Genomic DNA, 26,185 nt, shown 5'->3' on the forward strand with positions numbered 1-26,185 from the left:
GATGAAGCTTCCAGGAAGGCTGTGCTCAGAAGAGAGGCACGGCGCAGAGCTGGCACAGGCTCCCCAGAATTCAGAAACACTTGAAGCAGCAAAGGTGTGAAGATACTGAGGCAACTTTTTAAACTTAATTACAGCTAACATGTTCTTTCTGCTTTATATCCTCTCTGGATGAGTCAGTGCACCTTTTTAACTTCAGGAGGAAATTCATGATTAAGACTTAGAAGAGAAATGCACGGTATCTGTACCGTCTAGTTTACCACAGTGGGAACAGTGTGCACCAGGAGCAGTGTGAATGGTGTTGCAGAGGCCCCCTCCTGATCACAGGCCCATCACTCCCCCAGAGCTCTTCCTGTTGAGATACCACAAGGTTGCAGTTTAGGGAACCTGTCCTGTGAGCTCTTAGCACCTTTTGCCTTGGGCATCCTTGACCTACTAAGGTGTTGCAAGCAGTGGGACCTTGGAATCTTGGCTTAACCTCTTTGCCAGGAATTTCCATCCATACACACCCCTCCTTCTCCATCCATTCAATTTCTAAGACATTGTGCAGTTCAGCTCTTCTCAACTTCACCAACAAATTCCCAACTTCACCAACAAAGAGGCTCTTCTGCCTTTCCTTCTGTCAAAATTTAAAATCCCATAGAAGGACACTGAATGACATAGATATATCTGTGCCCATGGGACAGATTGGTAGCTTTATAGATCTTACCAGGATGGTGAACCTGAAGTCTACTCAAAAAGAATTCTTTAAAAGAATCTTTTAGGAAAACATTTCCAGAAGAAAGATATGATTTGCCTAAAACCAGGTGGCTTCCTATATCTGTTTAGTTTCCCTTCTGCTCAAAGTATAACTTTCATGTACGTGCATAGTTCATGCACATTTACAGATTGTATGTGACACAGGCGAGGTATATACACAAGTCATATACACACACAGGTCATGTACACACAGGTCATATATATGACTTTCTCAGCCTCCATGTCATCTATAAAGTAAGAGGTTGAGTTGAATAATCTTTGAGGACCCTTTGATGTCTAGAATCTCTTGTTTCTCCGTTCTTCCCCTAAAGTCTTTCTTGGGTGCCATATAGTATCTCTCCTTTCTTTGAATCTACTCAGTATTGCTATGACAGTTTTTGTGGATTCTATGAAGAACAGTGTTTGTGGGTGCTTTGTAATTATCTCAAGTTGACCACAGTGTTAGCTTAGGATTTTGACAGTGTCAAATAAGTGTAATTTCTAAACAGCACAACAATTTGTTGTGGAATTGAGACAAAGTCTTCCCTTGGAAAAGCAATGGAGGCAGTATGAGGTAAGTAAGATGACTAACATCAACTTATGTCATAAAGCTGCCACTATAAAAAGGAGGAAAGAAACGAAACTCTTGCAGTCACCACCTAAGATAGCAATTTGAGTCTGTGATACTTTCTCAGATACTATAGTGGGACCTAAGAGAAATTTCATCTCAATCATGAAAAAGTCAAGTTGGACCATCTGTGAGCTGAGCAGGTATATTGCAGATGAAACAGAATTATGGACGTTACTAAGAAACCTTCCTGGGACGCTCACATTAGATTGCAAGAAAGAAGAAAAGAGATCCCAAAAAAGCCATTACAAAGTGTTACAGTAAGTTTTGTCTCTGAAGCATGTACAAAAAATGAAAAGATTACATAGAAGTAAATTCTTTTCATTTACTTGACTTCATTTCAACAGTTTCTGCTAATAATATTTTAGAGTTGCTACAGAGCAACTCAGATGCTATTGAACAAATCTGATAGGACTCCATTTCGGAAAAGAATAAAAGCTTCTTAATGCAGCAAGTTTGCCCTCCCAAGAGCAGACCCTGGAGTAGGTGCAGCCTTCTCTGAAAGGAGCATTGAAGTGGAGACTCACCAAGCTGGGTCCAGGAACCAACACCACTGAACAGGCTTAGGCAGAGAAAACGGATGGAGGAGTGAGTGCAGAAAACCGCCAGGTACTGTAGGCAACAGATGAAGTCCGAACCTGGATGGCAAGTACTCCTGAGAATTCACCAGACGCGCAGAGCAAAACAGACACCGAATAAACAATAAAGTCAAACCAGACCGGAGTGCAGGAACATGAAGTGCAAGGCAGAGTGAGATCAATGAAAAGAAAGGCACACTTGGGAGGCTCACTGAGCATTGTACAATGTGTCTAACTGTGGAGATTCTATGGGAAAAGGTTCTATTAATTACCTGTCTCACTACTGAAAGGAAAGACTTTACCCGGGCAGCTGGGGAAGCTCACAGTTTGATGGCGCATCATGACAGAAGTGTCATGGAGAATGAAGTGGCTGCTTATAACATCTGCAGCTGGGCAGCAAAGAGGTATGAATGCTCATTTTGGTTTGGGCCCTTCATTTAACCTGCGATGCCAAGACACGTTACTCCCTGTTATCGGGATGGGTCTTACCACATCAAATGCTGCTGCTGCTGCTGCCCCCATTGTTATAAAGGATTGTTGTTAATTTTTTGTTGTGATTTTAGAAGTTTTTCTGAAGAGCAAAAAATTTAAAACTATCTCCAGGTAGCAGGAATACAAATCATGAAACAAGATGACTTGAGTAAGAACAGGAACTCAGTTTCGAAAAATGTCAGTGATTAAAGCTCAAATTAATAAAAATAATAAAAAAATCTGACTGAATTTTAAAATAAATTCAAACAGATGAATTTAACAATAAAAATACTGAAAAAAATTATATATATGTATATATACATATATACATATACATATATACATATATATATGTAAGGTGATTCATAGACAATCACAACAAAAGAATGAGATGGTTCAGAATTATTGAAAGTGAAGCCTTTAACATATATATTTGTTTTATTTCAGGATGACCCAAATAAAGATAGGACCAGTGTATGATAGAAAGAACCCCCTAACAATGAATCAGGACTTATAAAACAAGACATTTTTGATATCGTCAGAAACAATTGTACCGAAAGACCACCTTTGTCTCTGCTGGGTGAAGCAGAGGCAAGATAAGGGTGGTAAGGTTAGGTTATTCATATGCCTATTTTAGGCATATAGAGTCTGGTCTATGCAATATGCCTTTTTACTTTTTTATTTTTAATTGACAAACAATAATATATCTCATACAGCTGTATATACACTATGATATATCTTTTATAGATTATTATCTTTTTTTATTAGTTATTTCATTTACTTACATTTCAAATGTTATCCCCTTTCCAAGTTTTCCCTCTACAAACCCCCTATCCCATCCCTCTTCCCCCCTGCTTCTATGAGAGTGCTCCCCTACCTACCCACCCACTCCTGCCTTACCTCCCTAGCATTGCCCTATTCTGGGGCATCGAGGCTTCACAGGACCAAAGACCTCCCCTCTCATTGATGCCAGATAAGGCAGTCCTCTGCTACATATGCAGCTGGAGCCATGGGTCCTACCATGTCTATTCTTTGGTTGGTGGTTTAGTTCCCGGGAGCTCTCAAGATAATTAACAATTCACTAGCTCACATTCTTTTGTGCACATGATGTTAAAAGTTTCCACTTTCAGTTACTCTGAAATATCTCTTTCTTTTGTTGTGATTGTGTACGAATCACTTGACCCCCAAAACAACTAAAACACAACTTCCGATTCAAAGAAGACCTGTGTAGCCTGGGGCTCTGAATGTCAGATGGGGAACTGAGTGCATTAGAGACCCCGGGCCCTCAGAGTAAGCAGTCCTAAACAGAGAGAACTGTGGATGGAACCTCTCCTATCTCCCAGCTTACCTCACCACCAAGCTGCGCTCCTCAGCTGGATGAGCGATTTGTATTGCTCCTATTAGACATCTTAGGATGCTCTTACTCTCTTACTTTGCCTCTCCCGGATGAAACTGTCCTTCAGCTGAGTGACCACCCCTTGCCTTAATAAACCTCTTCCCTGACACACCATTGAACTTACTGCCTCTCAACGCCTCTGCCTCCCCCATAAAGCCTCGCAATGTGTATCACAAGGCAGGAGGCGCAACTGTCCACGAACCACGAACCACGAACCACGAACCATGGCTTGTAGCTTGAGCATCTTAAGGAACTGCTGAGACAAAATTGGGAAGCCACCTTTCAGAACTTGAGGACCAGGCTGTTCTCAGCACACCAAATGCTAATGAGATTTTCCTTCATTTTCCTTTTAGATCTGAGTATTTTCACAGAACACACTTTAATGGCGTGATTTGGCCTTAGCCATTTATTTGTCTGATACGTCAACAGTGGATCTGCCTAGGCCATGTGCCTTAAGATTCAACCCGATCTTTGCAGTGGGCTACAGACAGAGATGACCGAATTCCCGCTGGAATGAGTCTTCCCTCACTGCATCCCCCTCTGCTGCTCCTATCCCTCCCCTCCGCAGATGGATTTTTTTTTTAGCTGCTTGTAGCTGAGCTGACAGTATCCAAGGGTGGCAGGTCAGACAGCAGGGAGCACTGCCCAACTGTGGCTTCCTGAGTCAGGGGCTGTGTGAGCCAAAGAGCCCCTCTCTCCCTCTCTGGCTCGACACGTGGGGCACAGGGGAAAGCGGCATTTGGGGGCTGGAAGAGTCTGATAACCGAGGAAGTCAGCTGTGGGCTGTGGCCACCCGTTGACAAGCCTAACAGGCCTGTAATGAAAATCAGTGGGTACAACGATAAGCAAGTTTCAAATGAGGAGTTTCAAAATCGAAATCCGACTAACTCTTATACACTCCATCGACGGCAGTAATCTCGGCATCAGACAGGGCCAGATTTCCCCCGTGCGCTTTAGAATGAGAAAATGTTTCTGCCTTTGTGATATCTGGTGTCTCCACGCTTCCCCAGAGTCTGCTGAACCCGGGCTGCGAGTCCGATTACCATAGTGATCACAGCGAGGGGCCCCTGAATCCCCAAAGCTCCCTACATGGAAAGAGTTCAGATGGGTTCAGCTGCATTCCGTTTTAGTTCCACACTGCTGAGCTACTACCTGACTGGGAACCAGGCTTGGGTGTGACTGTGAGATCACAAACTCAGAAAAAAAATCTGACACCAGTCTTAAAGTATGATCTGCCCCAAAAGTGCAAAACTAGGTCCTGGTACCTACAGTTATCTCTGTAACTACAGTTTAAATGAGGACTTCGTGGCCTCAACCCCATAGGAAGAACAACAATATCAACCAATCAGACCCCCCAGAGCTCCCAGGGACTAAACCACCAACCAAAGAGTACACATGGAGGGACCTATGGTTCCAGCTGAATATGTAACAGAGAATGGCCTTATCTGGCATTAACAAAGGAGAGGCCCTTAGTTCTGTGAAGGCTCGATGCCCCAATGTGGGGGAATGCCAGGGCAGTGAGGTGGGAGTGGGCAGGTGGATAGAGGAGCTCCCTCATAGAACCAGGGGAGTGGGAGGGGTAGGGGGTGGAGGGGAAAAGGGATGTTTGAAATGTAAATTAAAAATAACCAATAAAAAAAAGTTTCGTTATTTTGTAACGAAAGAAAGAAAGAAAGAAACCCTACTGGGTGTGTCTTTCAAATGTGTGGCCCAGATTCTATGCTCCCAAGGGCTGTTGCTCCCTGAGTTCTGCTGTGTGGTATCTCTCCTCTTTGCAAATGCACATACTAATCCGACAGTCCTCACTGGGAGGCTGTGTGGCTTTGTGCCTTGGTTTCTTTCTTTTACCTGGTGACTCTGGTCCTATGAATGTGCCAGTCCGTGTCTCCCTAGAAGATGAACCTTCACAGCCATCCCCATCATTGTGCTACACCCACTGGGCCACACGCCCATGTATTTCAGGATGGCAGAGTTCAGGGCTTTGACACTGGAACTGGAACATGTTCCTTTTCTCCAAAAGTCATTTGGCTACATCAAGAACTCACTACAGACCCAAGGCCGTGGGTTCCTGTGTTTGTTTGCTAAAGGGTAGGGTAGCTCTCCATAGCTTTTCTTTTCTAGTCTTGGGATTGTAGAAAGTGGTTTATGGTTGTTCAGCTAAAATGTGTAAGGATGTTACAGAGTAACTATTAGCAAGTCTATTTTTTACTAGTCTTCACATATTCTCATGGCATTGAAATATCCTGAAAAGTGTGACATTCACATGCGGTCAGGCTGTACCTCCAAGTGGCTTTGTCCCCCACAACTTGTATGTGAACAGAACTGGGTGTGTGCAAGCAACTTGACTCTTGTCCTGTACTGTCCCTACAAGGCTGCTCTGTGGGAGACTCTGCCTTTACCCATGATGAAAACAGTGGCTAGTCTGATGTTATTCTAATTCCCTTTATAGACAGCTTCGTTAAAGTTGAATTTATGCCATCCCTTGTAAAGGTGCAATTCTGACACTGTTTATTTACTGAGTGGTGCAATCATCGGGTCAGTCCAGTGTTAAGGTTTTTTTATGTTTGTGTGTGTGTGTGTGTGTGTGTGTATGTGTGTGTGTGTGTGTTTGTGTGTGTGCCTGTGAGTATATGCATGTATGTGTATGTATATGTGTGTGTGCATGTGTGTATATGTATGTATATATATATATGTATATGTGTATGTGCATGTGTGTGTGTTTGTGTGTGTATGTGCATGTGTGTGTATGTGTCCATGTGTGCACTTGCATATGTGTATGTATGTGTGTGCATGTGTGTGTTTGTGTATTGTGCATGTGTGTGTATGCATGTGTGTGTGTTCCTGTGTGTGTGCATGTGTGTGCATGTGTGTGTATGTGTGTGTGTACACACCTGTGAGCTACAGTGCACATATGGAGTCATTTTGAACTTGATGACAAGCACCTTTACCCACTGAGCCATTTTGCTAGCCCATGACAATCCATTTTTAGAACACTTCCATGACTTCCCCAACATTCCTCCATCCTCCTTAGAGAGACTCCTGCTGCAGGAACTTTTGGCTCATTCTGTTCTGTCACATGCCTTGACAGGCATGTTATATAAGTAGAACCCAACAGAAGTCTTTCATGTCTGATGCTTTCATTTACTACAAAGTTTTAATAAAGCTAATTTTTGGTGTTTTTTCTTTTTCCATTAATTTATTTACTCACTTTACATCCCCATCGCAGTCCCTCCTCTTTCCAGTCTCTCCCTCACACTGACCCTCCCCCCACAACCCCTCCCCTTCACCTCTGAGAAGGGATACACACACACACACACACACACACACACACACACCAGATACCAACCTATCCTGGCACCTCAAGTCACTCCAGGAGACTAGGCACATCCTCTCTTACTGAGGCCAGACAAGGCAGCCCAGTTAGGGAAACAGGATCCACAGGCAGACAACAGAGTCAGATTAAGTCCAGGTTCCAGATGTTGAAGGACTCACATGAAGGCAGAGTTGCACATCTACTACATTATATGTTTGTGTGGGGGTGTGGGGGGGTCCAGCCTCTGTATGCTCTTTGGTTGGTGGTTCAGCCTCTGGAACCCCCCAAGGGTGCAGGTTAGTTGACTCTGTTGGTCTTTTTCAGTAAACTAAAAAATTCATTGGGATTGCTCTCATCAAGAGAACAGAAAAGATTAATCCCCACAGGAGCAGAGACTGGAGGAAAGGCCATCCAGAGACTGCCCCATCTGGGGATCCATCCCATATGCAGTCACCAAAACCAGACACTATTGTGGATGCCAAGAAGTGCTTGCTGACTGGAGCCTGATATAGCTGTTTCCTGAGAGGCCAGAGCCTGACAAATACAAAGGCAGATGCTTGCAGCCAACCATTGAACTGAGCACAGAGTCCCCAATTGAGGAGTTAGTTAAGTTAGAGAAAGGACTGAAGGAGCTGAAAGGGTTTGCAACCCCATAGGAAGAACAATATCAACCAAACAGACACACCACCCCCCCACCCCCCCGCCCCAGAGCTCCCAGGGACTAAACCACCGACCAAAGAGTACACATGGAGGGACCCATGGCTCCAGCTGCATATGTAACAGAGGATGGCCTTGTTGGGCGTCAATGGGAGGAAAGGCCCTTGGTTCTGTGAAGGCACCAGGGCAGTGAGGCAAGGGTGGGTGGGTGGGGCATGCCCTTATAGAAGCAGGGGAGAGGGAGGGGAGAGGGTGTTTCAGGGGCATAGAACTGGGAAAGGGGATAAAATTTGGAATGTAAATTAAGAAAATATCCAATCTGCACAGAATATCCTTGAATTGAGGACACAACATAAAGTTATTTGCTCATTAAAGTGGTTCATTCTCATTGTAGCATGTATCTATATTTTGTTCCTTTTGTTACAAAATAGTATCTAATTCTGTGGCCATAGCATAGTTTCCTGTACATTTGCCAATCAGTAAAAGTTTAGGTTCCTTTCAGTCTCTGCTGTTATAATGAAGCTATGAATATTCATTTATAAGTTTTTATTTAGACAACTATTTTGGTTGTCAATTGACCACAAATGTATGACTTAGTTTTTAGAGTATCAGTTTTCTTTAACTACTCTCAAATTTTCAACTTAATATTTGTGGAATATAGTGGATCACAAGGAACTGCACGCTCAGAAGGCCCCACAGGTGATGTGTCTCCACTGAGCAACCAGAGAAGCAGAACCAGTAGGGTGCACACTAAAATGCTTAGCAGGAGAACTTGGCTCATGCAATTGCAGAGGCTGTAAGCAGAACAAGAACTGAGAGGCTGCAATTCTGGGAGGTCCTGAGAATGAGCCACTGCTGCTGTCCCAAATGAAGATTTCTTCTGTTTATAACCAAGGTCCTGAGCCTAGCTATATGGTCTTCCAGTAGATTCAGCCAAGTCTCGCAACACTGTCCTCAACAATCTCTCTATCCTCTTAAATCTGCCCCAGGAAAGTTTGACCTTCCCCTATGAGAAGGTTTTCAGTCTCTCAGTTCATCTTCACTTCTCCTTCTTGCGGCCATTTTTGTCTTCTGGGTTCTCCAGTAACTTCCATACCATCTGCCTGCTCTAGTTGGTTGGCGTACAGGTCTTAAACTATCAAGCTAGGATCATCTGATTCCTAAATGCAGCAATCTTTGCTGTCAATCACGCACGTCATTGATTCTGCTCATCTTTTGAAGGCTTGGCTCATGGTTTTGTTGGTGTCTCTTGTTCTTTGTGATTTGCTCTGCAAGTTTGGTACCAGGCTGTTCTCTTCTCAAGTTTGAGGCTGGGAGCACAGGCTCTTGCCTCTGTGGACTCTCTCATTTCCTTCCATTGATGCTGAAAGTTTTTCCCCTAAACTTTTGCATTCAGGCCTTGGTCTCTCCTAATCATTCCAGCCTATCTTTTTCTTTGTACTCTTCTCTGACACATGGTTTTTTCAGAATTGTGCTCAGTTTTAAATAGCCTGATTTTGCCAAACATCTTCTATTGTGACTCTTTAATTCTCTAATTTAATTCTAGCTCAGCACACCATCTAACTCAGAGAATGTGATGTGTGCAGTTGGAAAGCCTGAGCATTCTGCAATCTTTGGATGGAGGCTTCTCTGCCAGACAAAGGCTGGCTCAGGATGCTTTGAAGTCTTGTATAGTCCTGTCAATTTGTCTGACTCTTCTGTTGTTTAACATGAGCTGACCACTGAAATCACCAAGTGACACTGTTCAATTGCCTATTTCTTCCTGTTTCAAGTACTTTGAGGTCCACACACAAAATACATATACATTTTGTTTACTATATCTTCTTGAACTTGGGATGATGAGGTGACCCTTCATTCTTTAATAACCTTTCTGGTGTGATATTGTAGCCAATAAGCTCTCAGCATCTTTTCTCACAGCCTGTTTTCAATCCTTCATTCACTTAGAACTATTTGCATCTTGGCGCACAGTGAACCCACACATAGCACATAGTTGTCCTTCTTTTCTTCAACTTGACAAGCTCTGCCTTCTAAGAAGGGTGCTCGGTTTGTTCAGGTGGCTTTAACTACTGATACCATCATATTAAGCAGACAATTTTGCTATTTAGTTTCTATTTTTCTTAATTATTGTTGTCCCTTGCCTCCTTCTTTCTGTCTCTTCTGTGATCGATGAGCGTTTAAAAGCCTGTCCAAGATGATGGTCTTCTTGGGCTACAGCTAGACAAAGAGAGATAAATGTGAATTTCAAAAGGTTTATTTTATAAAAGAAAAAAACTGGTAAATTATACTTCAACAAAACAATCTTTTGCTTTGTGAAATTATTGTTAGGAAAATGATAAACATGAACTAAAGACTCTTCCCAGTCTATATTCTCTCCCAAACAGTTTTAAGCAACACATTTAAGAATTAAGTTGTGTCTGGAATGTGTAAAGATTGTGCAAATAAATATATACATCAAAGTTTATAGTAGCTTTATTTTTAATCGCTGCAAACTGTAAATGACCTACGACACAGGGTAATGAGACAAACTCTGTACCAGCACAGTCAGGTTTCTATGCCAAGACTAAGCAGCTTGGGAAGAAAAGGGTTTGCTTCAACTTACAGTTGCACTCCATCATCCAGGGAGGTCAGGGCAGGAACTCGAGACCGGAAACTGGAGGCAGGAACTGAAGCAGAAGCCATGGAGGAGTGCTGCTCACCAGCTCGCTCCTCATGGCTTGCTCAGCCTGCTTTTTTATAGCACCTAGGACCATATGCCCAGGTCTGGCACAGTGCAGTGAGCTGGGCCCTCCTACAACAATCACCAATCAAGACAACACCCCACAGGTTTGCCCGTGGCCAGTCTAATGAAGTGCTTTCTTACTCGAGGTTCCCTCTTCCTAGATGACTCTAGCTTATGTCAAATTGAGAAAAACAAACAAAAAGAAGAAGAAGAAAAAGGAAGGGGAAGGGAGGGGAGAGGAGAGGGGAGGGGGGAGAGGGGAGAAGGGAGGGGAGGGAAGGGAGAGGAGAGGGGGAGAAGGGAGAAGGGAGGGGAGGGGAGGGAAGGGAAGAGGGGAGGGAAGGGAGAGGGGAGGGGAGGGAAGGGAGAGGGGGGAGGGGAGGGGAGAGAGGGGGAGAGGGAGAGGGAGGGGAGGGGGGAGAGGGGAGGGGGAGAAGGGATAAGGGAGGGGAGGGGAGGGAAGGGAAGAAGGGAGGGAAGGGAGAGGGGAGGGGAGGGAAGGGAGAGGGGAGGGGAGGGGGGGAGGGGAGGGGAGGGGGGGAGGGGAGGGGAGAGAGGGGGAGAGGGAGGGGAAGGGAGGGGGGAGGGGAGGGAAGAAGGAGAAGGGAGAGGGAGAGGGAGAGGGAGAGGGAGAGGAAGAGGGACAGGGAGAGGGACAGGGTCAGGGAAAAGGACAGGGACAGGGAAAAGGACAGGGACAGGGACAGGGACAGGGACAGGGACAGGGACAGGGACAGGGACAGGGACAGGGACAGGGACAGGGAGAGGAGAGAAAAATCAAGGACCAAACAGCACAGTTACCAAGGAACCATCACAATACCAACAAAGCTATGGGTTTACCCTACAACTTGGGTGGATCATGAGTTCATTCTACTTTATGGAGAAAAAAAAATAGCAATTTCAAACAGTAACATATATGTTTCTGCTGCTAAGGGGCCTGGTCTTCAAATGTGACAGACAGCATCCCAAATCATAAGCATAACGGCAGGCAGCATCCACTCTGGCCCTGCTCCACCCGAGAGCACGGCTGGAGAGACAAACGGCCTTGTCTTCTCCCTCTCTTCTCCCTTATTGTATCAACTTCTGACTTTAACTGATGCACGGAGAGACAAAGCTTAGCCACTCAGAAGAAGACAAACCTGGGGAGAAATGTCACCTTCAGATGAAAATTGAACTACAGATGAATATATAGTTTTAGTATATGCTATGACTGTGTTTCAGTTTTAGCCTATTGTTTTGAGTTGATTAAATACCTCAGGAAGGTCTTTTTAAAAATTGTATATAGAGCCTCTTGCTCAGGCAGGCAGATTCCCTCCATAGTAACACCTTACATAATTCTAGTATAATATTATAAAAGGCCATCAAGTTGATAGTGTGGTGATATTGTTAACGAGACTATTAATTTTATTTGGCCTTCACCGGTCCTTATACATATGTGCATGTGTGTGTGTGTGTGTGTGTGTGTGTGTGTGTGTTTGTGTGTGTGCGTGTGTGCGTGTGTGCGTGTGCGTGCATGTGTGTGTGTGTGTGTGTGTGCATGCGTGTGTGTGTGTGTGCATGTGTGTGTGTTTGTGTGTGTGTGTGTGTGTGCGTGTGTGCGTGTGCGTGCATGTGTGTGTGTGTGTGTGTGTGTGCATGCGTGTGTGTGTGTGTGTGTGTACAGGTATGTAGCTCTACTTGATTTGATTCAAGCATAACTTTATATAGCTTTGCACAAGCAGAAGATCTTCTGACTCAGTACTGTGTTCTACCTGTGTGTGGCCTCCTCGGGGGCACACTTGTCCTGACTCCAGCTCCCTTTGGGGACCACTGATCTCTCCTCTATCTCTGCAGTTCTATTGTCTTGATGACGACATGCAAGCGGGAGCATATTATATAGGATTGTTAGAAAGTGCCTTTTTCTCTTCCTCTATCCCCGCTGTGCACACCACAATGAGTATGAATCCTGCCACCTGGCAAGTCACCCCTTGGACAGAATCTCTTTTGGCACTCTGAGGCCACCATCCTCTGTGGTTTCTGTGTTGGGTAGTGGTACTTCTAGAGCTCTGATCTGCTCCTAAAGTAAGGCAGCCTACTCTGTGACACAGGCCACCCAAACTCACTCATAGAGAAGTGTGACGTCATGTCACCTCCTCCAGCCCCATTTAGAAAGGCCTATCCATGATCACAGAATACTCGCAACACAGAACACACTACTGTGGCTCAGTAAAGTCACAAGCCTCCACTGATCACCACTGAGTTTGCTTTGAAAAATCAAAGCCTCCCCGAGTGTCTGTCTCACCTCTCGTACCTGACAGACACAAGGCAGTACCCTGGATTCAGCCTCAGTGGTCCATTCTATTCAGACGGCAAAACGCACTACAGATCCTGAAATGCTTTCCTGGGCTACCACATCACCACCGTTTAGCAACCAATGAAGTGCATGCGCACCACGATCTCAACTAGACATGCTTCCCATTAAAAGGGAGTCCTTTTAGAGCCCAAAGACTTCCACGGATGTCTGCAGCGTGAGCAACTCCCTGGAAAATGACACATTAACAAGCAAAGGGGGAAGAAAATGCTTCAGCAACGATGCAGCAGGAGGCTAACGGGCAGGATCCTAAATTGAATATGTCACATTTGGGCAACAGCAGCCACTTGTGATTATTGTGAAGCAGGACAGTAACAGGCTCAAGGGCCCCCATGAAGCTAAAGTAAGTGGCAGACAAATGAAGCCAAGAAGAAAATGAAGACGACTCAATCAGCATAGCCCTCCTACATGGTCAGTGCTCACGACTCTGCAACACACACTTGGGCTCAGGATCACTCTGCCCTCAGCTTTTGCCCCACACACTTTCTATCCCCTAAGCTTACCTTCTGCAGCCCCCACCACGCCCTATACTGGGACCCATCTTCTTGTGTGTCTGGTTTGTAGCATCCCTCCTTGTGGCTTTGAACTCCATCTGCCCTCTCCAATTCCTCCTACCTGAAACACCAAATGGAACTGCTCAATATGTTGATGGCACCTCACCACTCACAGTCCAAGAAGGTTCCGTGTCTACATTACCTACCTGCCTCTTAAGAACTCTCTGAAGGGGCTGGAGAGAAGGCTCAGTGGTTTAAAGGACTTGCTACGCTTGCAAACGACTTGAGACTGGTTACCACCACCATATAGGTAGTGGATCACAACCATCTGGAATTCCAATATCAGGGTATCTAGTAACTTTTTCAGGCCTCTTTGGACACTGCACACACGTGCTGCATATTCATACATTCAAAAGTCGGCTTTAGGATCAAACACAGAATCCATTCTTTCTATAAGGATTTCCTTGATAGACTCTGGTGAGCACATGAAACTCAGATGCAGTTTAATGCTTTCTAGTATTTCCAAACCAAACCATGAAAAAGGAAAGATATCTTCCCTGAAAAGGACTTCAGGGTCTCCAAGTATCCCTCCTCCTGGCAAGATGTAGCATATTCTGACAGGACGGGAGAACACAGTTATGGTACCCAGACGCATGGGTTGTCCCCCGCCTGGGCTAAGAGCATATCTGCCAGGGTGTCAGCTCCTGCAGATCCGCAATAGCCCAAGCATCCTCAAAAAGTTGGCTCTGATACCCTCCTTCTACAGCTTGAGGAGCTCTGAGGATACAACCATACCCAATGACAAATGCCCAATGTTAGCATTTATGTTTGCAGAGAGCAAAATGGATGCTTGAATGGGATCACCCAAGCAGATGTGTTTAAGCTCTAAACCCTCATATCTGTGAATGTAGCTTTATTTGAAATAGACTCTTTGCAGAGTAATTAAGTGGAGAAAGCCAGGATGTATGGTGGGCCCCAGGCAAGAGAATGGTACCCTAAAGGAAAGGGGACTTCGTGGCATTAAAAGACCATGCCAAGACAAGAGAATGAACTGAAGGATGTAGCCACAAGCTAAGAGTACCCAGGGTGACCAGAGAAGAGACCCCTTCCTCAGAGCCTCAGAAGGAGCCAACACTGCTGGCACCTTGAGGTTGGGCTTCTGGTCCTAAAACTATGTGAGGAAAAAAAGCCTATTGGTTTAAGTTGTCAAGTGTGGAACCATAGGAAACTAGTCACTGTTATAGAACAAGGTTTTGGAAACAATACTAAATCTGAAATTATATTCAAGAAATGTAACTATTATGTTACTTGTATGATTAATTTTTATAGTCCATTTGGAAGTTTACCATTATAGTCCAGGGTGAGGGGTGGGGGGTGGGGCATTTCCTAATTGTTCTGTGTCACTTTTCACTACAGCAAGAATCTGTGATCCGAATATTTAAACGCTCACTACCCTAGTCAGGGTTCTTCGGGGCAACAGTCATACCTGAAAGCTAAGATATCTGTCACTGGGTCCTTGACTCTCAATGGCAGAGGGAGGGGTAAAATGACAATTGTTCTGTCCACAAGACTGAGTGCCTCAGCAGTTCCAATCTGACGACAGAATCCTGCCAGGTTCCTGGAGAGCCACTGGTCCCAAGGCTACCGTAAAAACAAGGAAGCACGGGTTCTGATAGAAGTGAAGGAAATGGCGCAGCAACAACAGGATGAACAACAGGGCAAATTAGCTTAGGGTCAAGAGGGAAAAGGGAGTCTGGTGAGGTGGGATGATCTTCGCTCTGCCACGCCCAGCAGAGGGCGCCACCCACAATCAGGACACTTTGTCAGGTGAGTCTGCGCACTCAGATAATAACTCTTGATGCTCCTGAATGGTGCGCCCAAAACAACAAAATCTCTTGTACGTGTTTTACCACCAAAAAATAGAAAAGAAAATGCCGTCTTCCCCTAAGCCTCTCCTACCTAAACAGTGACAGTCACCCAACTTGTATATGCAATGTTTGCCTCTGCTTTTCCGAGTAGCTTCGGAATCCGTGTATCAAAAACTTCATGTCATATCGTGCTTACAGCCCTTACTGCATGAAGAGTTTTGATCATTTCAGCAACTGGCAGCCTGGACAATGTCACCATTACTCTCTTTTTGGCTGGGTGAGCAATATGGCCGGGAACCAGAAATCAGAAGTCCAGTAAAAGCTGCAGCAATATGAAGAACACACAAACTGATTGAGCTGACCCCAAAACGGACGGAGTTGGTTTCTGCATGCTGACTTTGTTTTAATTGGACATATTTTACTTATCCTTTGACGATTTGGGGGGGGGGGGTTGTTTGTTTGGTTGGTTGGTTTTTTTGTTTGTTTGTTTTTGGTTTTGTTTTTTGAGACACTGTTTCTCTGTGTAGCCCTGGCTGTCCTGGAACTCACTTTGTAGACCAGGCTGGCCTCGAACTCAGAAATCTGCCTGCCTCTGCCTCCCAAGTGCTGGGATTAAAGGCGTGTGCCACCACTGCCATGCATAGAATGTATCGTGATCCTATTGACCCCCAATTCCTCTCTCTACCCTATTTCACATGGTCCCATCACGTCCTTTCCCACCTTCACATCCTACTGAGTGCGATTACTGCTCCCTGTAAGAACGTTAACTGATTTTGTTAGCTTGGTGGTGTATAGGTGTTGTTCAGGTAACCATAAACGCAGTGAATTATGACCACGATGGCCACTTCCTGTTTAGAGGGCATTTCTCAGCTCTTCTCCCCATCCACTGCCTCTTTATTCTTTCAGTCCCCTTTCTGAGTTATCCCCTAAGCCTTTCATAGGGCAAGGGGATACAGATGTTCCATAGGGCTGCACACTCGACTCTTGGAATTTTGACCAGTTATGAAGTCAGCATTAACTCTTGCGCAGTACAGAAAGATGCTTCTCTGGCCAAGGTTAGGGAGCTGCACAAATCCATGAGCGAGCATAAGCTTAAATGGAAATGAGGCAGTCTGACAGCATACAATAACAGAAGAATAGTATTAGGTTCCCATCCCTAGGGCCCACGTCTTCTCAACCCATGGTTTTAACCAGGTTTGCAGTGTCCGGCATGATTTCTAAGAAAGTGCTGACCTCAAATTTGATCAGAGAGAAGTCAGTTACTCCATAACCTTCACGCCACCCCAGCACTAAGTGGACACATCTTGCCTCTCGGATGATTATAGCATTCAGTGTTCGCAGATGACTGATATCATTGGTAGCTCTTCTCCCTGACAGGCCTGAATAGCACCTTTCAGTACTATGATAACTAGGCAGCAAGGAGGAAATCTTCAAGTCAGTTACAGTCTTACTATTCTCAGCCCTGCAACCAAAGTCTGCTGTGTCTTCATCAACAGAGTTACCATCTAGTTATGATGAAGCAATAGCAAAAGCTTGCGCTGGTTTGGATTTCCCTGGGGCTTCTCTAACCAATAATTCATGATGTGTTCTGGTTTCGTTTCTACTGCTATGATAAAATATTCTGAAAAATCAACATAGCAGAAGAAAGAATTTATTTGACTTTCAATTTCAGGTTAGAGCCCATTATTGAGGTGAAGTCCAAGGAGGACTCAAGCCACTAGCCATGACATCCACAGTCAAGGACAGAGAGAAGCAACACGCTGCCTGCTTGCTTGCTACACTAGGTTTCTTTACTCACACAGTTCAGGACCAGCTTAGAGATGGTGCCACCCACAGTGGGCTGGGTCAATTAACCAACAGAACAAACCCCCCACAGACAAACCTACAGTCCGATGTATCTAAATCATCCCTTGGTTGACATTCTTTTCACGGTGGTTCTAGGTTGAGTCAGACTGACAGTTAAAGCTAATCCTTACAGGGAAGCGTCTCATGATTGGCACTGAGATCTCCATTTAACAACCCATGTCTTTTGGGGGGAAGCATTGTCCAATGGATACTGGAATCTTCTGTGCTTTCCAATAAGGCCCTGGCATCGTAAGCTGGAACAGCTGGGTACCTGTCATGACAGCCCTTGGCAGACCACAGCTCTGTCTACTGAGTTGTAAATGTGCTGTGGTGGGGGGATGCGTTTCCATGTGAGCATCACAAGAGGCTATCTAAGTTCACGGAGCTCAGCTGCTTTCCCATTGTATCTGAGGACATGGTCAGAGCACATGGTCACATAGAACAAGGATTCCAGGTATCCCAACAGCATGTGCTCAGCACAGTTTGTCTCAGCTTTTGTCTCTTTCCACCACGGGCCTGGCTTTGGCCTTGCCTCTATCCTGGCTCTGCTAATATTCCCACATAAGGCACATAAAGTCGGATATCTCCATGTGAATGGAAATGTATGTTTCAGGGTGAGAAACAAAGGGCTCAGGGGTTATAGATCTCTTTTAAAACTGCATCAGGTAGTTTGAAAGAGGAGAAAGAAAATGGGGAAGAGCAGTGTAGTGATGGCTATGCTAGCCCAAAGGGGGAAGGAAGGAAGGAAGGAAGGAAGGAAGGAAGGAAGGGAGGGAGGGAGGGAGGGAGGGAGGGAGGGAGGGAGGGAGGGAGGAAGGAAGGAAGGAAGGAAGGAAGGAAGGAAGGAAGGAAGGAAGGAAGGAAGGAAGGAAGGATAGCACAGTAGTCATCCCACTTGCAAACGGTAGGCGGGTAAATGAGCAAGATCAGGAGATTCGGGGGGTCTTGTTTATCTTGTTTTGTTTTTAGACAGTATGTTGCTATGTAACCTTTGCTGGTCTCCAATCCACAATCTTCCAACCTCAGCCTCCCCAGTGGGGACTACAGGCAAGCCTAGCCAAAATGAGGTGCTTTGTAAATGTCCTGTCTGTCTTCTTGTGGTTTCAGTCTGTAATGTCCCCCATGGGCTCATGGCTTGAACACTTGCTCTCCAGCTTGAAGCCTACTTTGCAGGCTGTAGGAGGCTGTCTTTGTCTAGCAGAAGGAGGTTGCAAGAGATGGGGCTTTAGAGATTGTACGTGAGCATGACCTGTACTTCCTGGTCAGCTAGCATGTGAAGTATCACTCCACATTCTTCCTACTGAGATGGACTGCAACCTCCTCAAGTCGTGTGTAAGCCAAAGCAACCTTCCCTCCCATGAGTCGCTCTGTCACGTGCTCTGTCACATAGCTGCCTTTCATGCACTGTCACATGGCTGCCCTTCAGCTTTATTGGCTTAAAGGAGAGAAAGGGTCTTTCAAAACAACAACAACAGGTCTTTTAAAAGTAAAATAAAAAGGTTTCTTGGCCTGGAGAGATGACTCAGAAGTGAAGACCTTGCTGTTTTTTAAGAAGACCCAGGTTCAGCTCCCAGCATCCTCATGGTGGCTCACAACCATCTAGAATTCCAATTCCAAAGCAACCTCCGCCCTCTTCTGGCTTCTATAGGAACTGCATACATGTAACACTCAGACATGTACAAAGCCCTCATACACTTAAAACATATACTAAATAAAGATATAAGACAAAAACCTCAGGATACCAAGCTCATGGACTCTCTGTATTCAGACACTGGGGGGGTATAGGTCTCTGATTAAGCACAGGGAAAAACATATTTCCAACAGTTTGCTTCTATTAAAACCTTTTGTTTTGCACACTACAACACTTAGAAGAAATTGAAAGATGCATATTAATAGTCAGATTACCCAAATGTGAGGTTGATGCTGCCCACTTGATGGGATGGGATTTGGGGTCACCTAGGAGACCTATGGACACTTCTGAGTGTCTTTCTAGAAAGAATCAACTGAGAGGAGGGAAGAGCTGCCCTCAACGTAGGCAGCATCGTCAACAGAGAGTCAGATATAAGACAGCTCAGGGGAAAGCAGCGCTGCCCACCTGGCTGCACTCCCTCCTGAGCCCATGTGCCCATCTCTGCTGCCACTTCCACTATTTACATTACACTCCAGCCTCTTCAGCCCATAGTCAGCAACTCCTGGGGGAACTTCCAGGCATCCAGCACTGGACTGGACTGAGCGCTGCTGACTTCTCAGCCTCCCCAGCATACAGACATTATTGCAGCCTGGCTGTGCAAGTCTGTAATATGTCTCCTTTTGTCATATTGATCCTGATCTTTGAGATAACCCTTATATAATATACCAAATCACTGTGGTCAAGTGATCCAATATTGTTCTCTAGAAAGATACACCGACACTATATATTCTTATCTGCTTTATCTTCCTAAAATTTCAAATTAAAACACATTTTGCATATAAAGCATATCAGTTACCTACTGCCAAAAGTTTGCAGCTTTTTTTTCAATACACACAGTTCCTGGGGCTGAGACTCTGGAAGCAGTTTAGCTGGATGGCTCCGGAAGAATGTCTTCCAGGAGCGGCACGAAGGTGTGCGAGCCATCAGTCATTTGAGGACTAGAATAGCCATTCCCCAGATCCCTGCTTGAGTGGTTGGGAGGCCCCAGCGCCTCACTGGTTGTTGGAGTGTGTGTTAAGCTTCTCTTGCTAGACTCCTTGACGTGCCGAAGACAGGGCAGTCAACTTCTCCAGAACAAGCGATCCAAAAACAGATCATGAAAACGAGACCCAGGCAGAAGCCACAGCGTGGCTCAAAGCCAGCTCCAAGGTCACAACACCACTTCTGCCGTAATGTCAGGTCACGCGGAGCAAATCTGGTCCTGCTATGGGGTTGTGAAAACCAAGAGGCAGATATAATGAGGGCCTCCTTGGAAAGATTCCTACATGCACAAGGCACAGATTTTATATTTAATGAGGTCTGGCAAATGTGCACACCAGTGCACACTGCCAATCGCCGTGTTTCTGTAGACTAGTGAGTCTCTCCTACCCTTGCCAGGCTAGTGCCTCTTCACCTCCCCAGAGGCAACCACTGCTCTAATTTTTTTTTAAATCCTAGAACTGTGTTGTTTGCTCATTTTTCACATAAGTAGAAACAGACAGAATGTCCTCTTTTCTGTCTGTCATTTTCCCTCCTCATTGTCCATGTTGTTAAATAAATCAGTAGCAAAGATTGATATTCATTTACCTGGAGACAGACCTGGGTTGTCTCCCGTTGGAAACAAATGTGAATAAAGCCACCTAATGGGCAGCCTTGTAAAGGTCTGTGTGCAGACATGCATTTTCATCTAGCTATAAACGGGCTTTAATTGCAAGGTGAAGAAGTAAACATATTTTTTAACGTCACCAAATAAACCTGCACAGTAATAGTGGCATTTTCAGCTATACCAGCAGTATGTGGGGGTCTCAGTTACCTCAATGACCAACAGTTTGGCTTTGTGTGTACCGCAACGAGACACAGCTAGATGCTGCTGCTGCTTCTTCTTCTTCTTCTTCTTCTTCTTCTTCTTCTTCTTCTTCTTCTTCTTCTTCTTCTTCTTCTTCTCCTTCTCCTTCTCCTTCTCCTTCTCCTTCTCCTTCTCCTTCTCCTTCTCCTTCTCCTTCTCCTTCTCCTTCTCCTTCTCCTTCTTCTCCTCCTCCTCCTCCTCCTCCTTTTCCTCCTCTTCTCCTTCTCCTTCTCCTTCTTGTGAAGAATTGAGGCTCTGCTCAGTCTTTAAACTCAGATATTTCTGATTAGTGAAATTATTGACATACTCTGGATACAAGTATTTCAATAGATAGATGGTCTGGAAAGATTTAATCCCAATCTGTGATATGGTTTTCATTTTCTTAGTGATACCTTTTATAAATGAATTTTCAATAAAATCAAATTTATCTATTCTATGTCTTATGGTTAACATACTGTAGAATACATATAAGATCTTTATGTCTCCCAATATTGAAATAATATTATCTCATGTTTTTCTCTTAGAAGCTTTGTGGTTTCAGTTAGTGCTTCTGTTTAAACATGAGCTTCATCTTGTATTGTCTTCAAAATGCATGTATGATACCACAATAAAATACAATTATTCTCTCATATGAATATCTGTTTTTTAAAGAACTATTTGTGAAAAGAATTTTATTTTTGTTTCTTCTCAAATACTTCATTTTGTTTAAAAATTAATTAACTATATAACTCTATCTACTTCTAATCTTTTTTAACTCTATTGATCTATATCTAAACTCACACCTAGACCAGTATCATCCATTCCTAGACCATTATCAGCCATAGCTAGACCAGTATCACCCCCTACTAAGCCAGGGTTGTGCTATCTTGATTACTGTGGTTTACAGAATTTGTCAATGAAACCTGCTCCTAAGACAAAATCAGAGGTCATGAGCATCCCTGCAGGTCAACAATTCTGTTGTGACATCTTCAGCTCTGTGGATGCACAGAACAGCATTACAGTATATATATTTTAAAAATCTATACTGTTGTTTGTTTAGCTTTTATGTTTGTAAACATAATTTTTAAATAGCAATGAAAATCTTTGGTAGTGTCCTAAATGATTACCTAAGAATAAGTTCCAAGAAGTAGGATTTCTAAATGAAAGGATACACTGGCTATTGAGGACTTTTATACTTTGCTGCCATGCACACCCTATGGGCTGTGTCTGTCCATACTTGCCACCAGAATTTTGTAAGAAAAATTACTCAATTTATTATCATTAAAAAAAAATTGCCACCGGCTGGAAAATGTCTCTGCAGTTATAATAACACTTTCTGCTCTTACAAAAGACCAGAGTTTAGTTCCAAGCACCCACATTGGGTAGCCCACAACCACCTGTCACTTCAGCTCCAGGGCCTCTTCTGGAGTCTGAAGGCACAGCATGCACATGGTACACATACCAGCAAACAGGCAAAGACACATTCACACACATTCATAAATAAAAGGTTTTAAATATAAAAGTAAAAATAGCTATGTAATTTTAACTGCTGGACAACACTCGTGAATCGTGACTATTTTAAGGTGCATTAGTAGATCCAGTAAAACTGAATGAATATTTTATGCACATTAACCGTACAAATGCCAATACCCTCATTATTGAGTTGGACATTCATGGCTGTCCACAAGTTTTCACCTGACTCTATTTTCTTCAAGGGGAGCCAATAGTTATAGCTACATGTATCTTCAAGGTAGAAATCCTCTCATACTAATAACAGGATAATTAACATTTTCTAAAAATAATGTATATGAAATGGAAACACGGACAAGATGCTACTAACTTTTGTGCTGATAAAATGATATTACTCACTGCAATTACATTATCACCTTGTCCCAAGTTTAGTAGGTTTTCCTTAACGTCTTATAAAATGCATGCTCTGCCACTTAGGCCTTGGGTCCCCTACTCCATGGCATGGGGTCTGCTATTGTACCCTTGCTTCCCTTCTAAATGTGTCATTTCCGTCTTATGGCCTGGTCCTTCTGCTCCTCAGCATTTCTTATTTGTCCCTTTCAAATCCTATCTCCCCCACCTCCACCCAAAGCGACCAAGATACTTCAAAACATCAGTTCTTTCCTGTTGAAAAAGAGAATGTGGAAAGCCATAAAACAAAAATTGCTTGAAGATTATGGCGATTTGCATATGCTCGGCCCAGGGAGTGGCACTATTGGAAGGTGTGGTCTTGTTAGAGTAGGCGTGTTACTGTGGGTGTGAGAAATAAGACCCTCATCCTAGCTGCCTGGGAGTGAGTATCCTGCTAGCAGCCTTTAGATGAAGATGTAGAACTCTCAGGTCTGCCTGCACCATGCCTACCTGGATGTAGCCATGATGATACTGGACTGAACCTCTGAATCTGTAAGCCAGCTCCAGTTAATGTTGTCCTTATAAGAGTTGCCTTGAGAGCTAAAGGGAACTGCAACCCCATAGGTGGAACATTATTATGAACTAACCAGTACCCCAGAGCTCTTGACTCTAGCTGCATTTGTATCAAAAGATGGCCTAGTCGGCCATCACTGGAAAGAGAGGCCCATTGGACTTGCCAACTTTATATGCCCCAGTACAGGGGAATGCCAGGGCCAAGGGGTGGGGGTGGGGGTGGGGGGGGACTGGGGGGGTGTATTGGGGACTTTTTGGATAGCATTGGAAATGTAATTGAGGAAAATACCTAATTAAAAAAAAAAAAGAGTTGCCTTGGGGGAGGGCTGGAGCAATGGCTCAGAGGTTAAGAGCAACAACTGCTCTTCCAGAGGTCCTGAGTTCAATTCACAGAAACCACATGGTGGCTCACAACCATCTGCAATGGTGTACTCGTATACAAAAAATAAATAAATAAATCTTAAAAAAAAAAAAAAGAGTTGCCTTGGTCATGGTGTCTGTTCACAGCAGTAAACCCTAACTAAGACAAATACCAAATAATAATAATAATAATAATAATAATAATAATAATAATAATAATAAAGCATACTGTTTCATCGCACTTGCTCATCTGCAAACCTGTCTCCCTTTTAACATGGTGATCATGAAATTAGACCAGGAACTGTCCTCCTCATCACATCAGTAGAAACAGCCGTGCTTCGGCAGCTGTGGGATCTGTCCTGTCGTAGCACATGACTCGTGTATCTGAGCTGGCTGCTGGATCTGCTGTCCCCCTGCAGCAGGCAAATCAGTTAGGTCCTGCCGTCTGCTCTTTAATTCTCACTTTTCTCAGTCGCCTTCTTATCATCTACCCTGACTCTTTTCAATTCAGGAAGTAAATAAAGTCTTTGGGTTAGGGAGAGTCTTCAATGTTAGGACACTTGCCTAACATATGTCATGCACTGAGGTCCCGATACTAGAGGGGCAAGGAGTAAAATCTTATGCGTTATGAAAACTGACTTCAAGTCCTTTCAAGTTTGTCGGATTTGTCTGTTTTGTTTTGTTTTTTCAAAATAGAATATGTTGCCCATAAACAAACAAACAAAAACAAATAAATAACCTTTTGTTTTTAGACAGAAAAAGAAAATTTACCCGAATTTAATATCACAATTTAAGATTCACTTATAAAGAATTAAAGGTTTCTAAAAAGTAGTGACTCTTAAACGCAATCATGCTGCCATTTGAAAATAAGAGAATTACAAAAAGAATGAAGTGAATTACCCAAGAACACAAACCGAGTCCAAGGCTGGGTCATCGGAGACCACGGCTGCTTCTCTTCTGAGGCTTTTGAGGTCAACTCCGCCTCCGCTGTCACTCAAAACTGATGAACGGCACACTTGAGTTAGGGTTGAGGAGGGGTGGAAGCCTGGCGATAGTTAACCCAGCTAGAACATCCTCCAGGACACAGCGGCAGCCCAGAAGCAGAGGTGACGGATGTGAAGGAGCAACGTTGTCTGTCAAACGACAGGACCATTTCGGGGCTGACGGGCATAAGCTGTATTTCCTACCTTCCCACAGAAAAGCCACCAGAAGGCATCAGTTTCCTGAACAGGACAGTCATCATGGCATCCCTTTGGCTGTTCACATCTACAACCGAATGCAGGGTGGAAAGAGGAGCTGCTGTGTCCACCGGGATTCCTTCCATAGACCCTGTAAATGGAAAAGAAATGTCAGATTTATTGTGCACTGGGCAATCTATTTCAAAGGAGCTAGAAGAAAGGATTAGGAATGCTGTCTACCACAGACCGCACGAATATTTGAGGATAGATAGGCTTACTCTCACTTGAGCAATGAACAACTGATACATTGAAATACAGAGTACCCAAATAAATGTATACAATTTTATTTTTTAAATTAAAAAGATAACTTTTTAAAGTAGAAAATCATTTGGACTTGGGTTTTTCTGTGTAGGAAGTTTTCAATGAATGTGGAATTCACTTTAATGCCCATGGATATTCTAGTAGGTTTTTTTTTTTAAGGGGTTGGTTTTGATTTTGTGTTTCGGAAACAAGTTAACTGATCCCATGTTAATGTCTCCCGGTGAGAATTATTTGAGTGATTCCCAGATAAATGAATTTAAGAATACTTATAACTATGTCCAAATAACATAAAGAAGACATGAATGCACTCACTCTATGGGGACAAAAACAGAAAGCTGAATAAAATAAGAACATCAATCCAAGACATGAAATCAGAATACAGTAAAGAGATAAAATATGAAAAACCAAACAGAAATGATGCCAGAGATGAGAACCACAGCTTGCTTAATCAAGCTCTCGGTACAAAGCCTCACCAGTAAATGGACTTTGCAGAAAACAGCATCACACGGATAAAGAACTGGAGTATTGAGTAAAGGTCAGGGGGATGTTCTAATGGAACATAGGAGAGCTTGGGGAACCTTGAAAAGACTAAATCTTCAAACGATGGCATCAAAAGAGAAGAACACTACCAAAGGTATAGAGAATGTTTTCAATAAAATCACAGAAGAAAGTTCCCCAAATCTAGACAGAAAGCAATGCCTAGCCAGGTGTAAGAATCCTACAGAATACTAAGTAGATAGACTAACAAGAAAAACTCTCCACAACATACTATAGTTAAAATATTAAAAACACAAACAAAAGAAAGGATATTGAAAGCTGCAAAAAGAACATCTCCTCGGAATGAGACCTGATTATTCAATACAAACATTAAAGCCAAAAGGACCTAGGAAGATGCATCCCAAGATCTGAAAGACCACAACTGCCAGTGAAAACTGTATATACTGTAGATACAGTAAATATATAGTGTATATTCTAGTGATAGATGAGGAGGAGAGAGACCCTGTAGGAAGTCCAGCAGTCTCAATTAACCTAGACCCCTGAGATCTCTCAGACACTGAGCCACCAACCAGGCAGTGTACACCAGCTGATATGAGGCCCCCAACACATGTACAGCAGAGGACTTTCAGGTCTGGCCTCAGTGAGAGAAGATGCACCTAACCCTGGAGAGACTTGAGGTCCCAGAGAGTAGGGAAGCCTGGTGGGTTCAGGGTGGGATGGACAGACATCCTGTTGGAGACAGGAAAGTTTATTTTATTAATAAAATAAAATAAAAAATAATTGAAAGTAAAAACTCTTCATTACAACATAAATGTATGACCACTAAGGTTTACAGAAGACACTAGAA

The sequence above is a fragment of the Mus caroli genome, unplaced genomic scaffold (genome assembly GCF_978045245.1).
Source record: "Mus caroli unplaced genomic scaffold, Mus_caroli_1 scaffold_6, whole genome shotgun sequence".
Taxonomy (NCBI): Eukaryota; Metazoa; Chordata; class Mammalia; order Rodentia; family Muridae; genus Mus; species Mus caroli.